A 1,983-nucleotide genomic window follows, 5' to 3' on the forward strand; every position below is an offset into this window, starting at 1 on the left:
GAAATTTGGAATTGGATTCCTTTAGATCTCATGTGTTAACAAATAATATATTTTTCTGAGGTCGATGTAATACAGTAGTTAGTATTCTCGCTTGTCACTCGAGAGACCTGAGTTTGAACCCCAACAATAATAAGTTTAATTTTCTTGTGATAATTTTCACCGGATTTGAAATTGGATTACTTGTTCCGAATCTTCGATTGATAAAATCTAAAGCGTTAACAATGGATCACTTTTTCTAGAGATGATTAGTAAAATTTGGAGCGCTAACAAATAATTTATTTTTTACGAGTCGTTGTAGTATAGTGGTGAGTATTCCTGCTTGTCACACAGGTGACCCAGGTTCGATCCCCGGCAACGGCGATTTTAGTTGTTTTAGTTTTTTAGTAGTTTGAGCGGAATTCGAAATTGTACTGCGGTGAACCGGGGTTCGATCCCCGGCAACCGTGATTTTAATTTTACTTCGGTAGTTTTAACGGAACTCGAAATTAGACAGCGGTGAACCGGTCATGCTGNTAACGGTGGATAGCGGCGAACCTGTCACGCCGGTAGTTTGGGTTGCGTTAACAATGAAATCTTGTGTGTTAACAAATAATATGTTTTCAAAGGTCGTTGTAGTGGTACGGTGGTGAGTATTTCCGCTTGTCGCTCGAGTTATTATGTTCCAGAGGTCGTTGAAGTATAAGGGTGAGCATTCCTGCTTGTCACTCAAGTGGCTTGAGTTTGATCCCCAATAATAGCAAGTTTAATTTTGTTTTGACAATTTTAATCGAATGTCGTTACTGGATTACTTTTCCTAAAAAATGGTTTATGAAATCTTGTGTGTTAACAAATATTATGTTTTCAGAGGTCGTTGTAGTGGTACAGTGGTGATTATTTCCGCTTGTCACTTGAGTGGCTTGAGTTTGATCCCCAATAATAACAAATTTAATTTTGTTTTGACAAATTTAATCGGATTCAAAATTTGATTACGTTTTTTAACCGCGATTGTTTTGATAAGTTTACTAAGTTCCTTTCATTTGACTATATCTCGACCATCACACTATAAACCAATTTTTAGAATAACTCTTGCATGTTACTATGCTTGGTTCACAAGCTTAAGATGGCATGTTACAACTTATGCCTTAAGAAATAAAGAAAATTAAAAACTTATAAGCTCTACAACTACCAAGGTAAGAGGAATGCTAGGTACTACTTAAGGGGGTAAGGGACTAAGGTCTTCAGACACAGAAACTCAAGAAACTCCTAAGACCTCCCACCGTACAGAATGTTCATGACTTAGACTACGCTGCTTAGAACGTATGAAGCCTTGAGCATAGGTATTCAGACTACGTCGCTTGGAATGTATGAAGCCTTGGACATAGATATTCAAGTTGTATCACATGGCAAACACTAGACGAAAGATTTTAGACTACGCTACTTGGAACATATTAAACATTGAGCGTAGGTATTCAGACTATGCCGCTTGGAACGCAGGAAGCCTTGGGCATAGGTATTCAGGTTGTATCACAAGGCAAGCCATGAATGTAGAATAAGACTACATCGCTTGGAATGTAAGAAGCTTTGGATGTATGTTTTCAGATAGTATCACATGGCAAGCCCTAGATGCAGGTTCAGACTATGTTTCTTGGAACGTATGAAGCCTTAGACATAGGTTTTCTGGTTCATGACTGATAACATATATCATATGGGGAGTGTCTTGGAGAACGAACCAAGAACCTAAAAAGTAACCATGAAAGAGACAACGATCAAGGACTAGAACATGGATCAAGGACTAGAACATGGATCCAGATCTAAATTTTGAAATCAATAACCCAGAACCATAGTACTAAGGCCCTTAGATCAAAACCAAGGTTGAGACCTTAGAATCCTAGGACCAAGGTCCTCAGAATAGATAACGATAAGAATTCACAAGTCTAGATCATAACTAAAGGGGCCTAAGTACTTGCAACAAGAATCCAAACAAGAAAAGAAAGAGTATTATAC

The 1,983-nt window shown here is 37.9% G+C and overlaps 1 non-coding gene across 1 annotated transcript; it reads left to right on the forward strand.

Moving 5' to 3' along the window:
* Window positions 1-288: 288 nt before the first annotated feature.
* Window positions 289-360, forward strand: TRNAD-GUC. Its single transcript has one exon. It is a non-coding gene; the product is annotated as a tRNA-Asp (tRNA).
* Window positions 361-1,983: the final 1,623 nt, after the last annotated feature.

This window comes from Cucurbita pepo, unplaced genomic scaffold, assembly GCF_002806865.2.
Source record: "Cucurbita pepo subsp. pepo cultivar mu-cu-16 unplaced genomic scaffold, ASM280686v2 Cp4.1_scaffold000178, whole genome shotgun sequence".
NCBI classification, from domain to species: domain Eukaryota; kingdom Viridiplantae; phylum Streptophyta; class Magnoliopsida; order Cucurbitales; family Cucurbitaceae; genus Cucurbita; species Cucurbita pepo.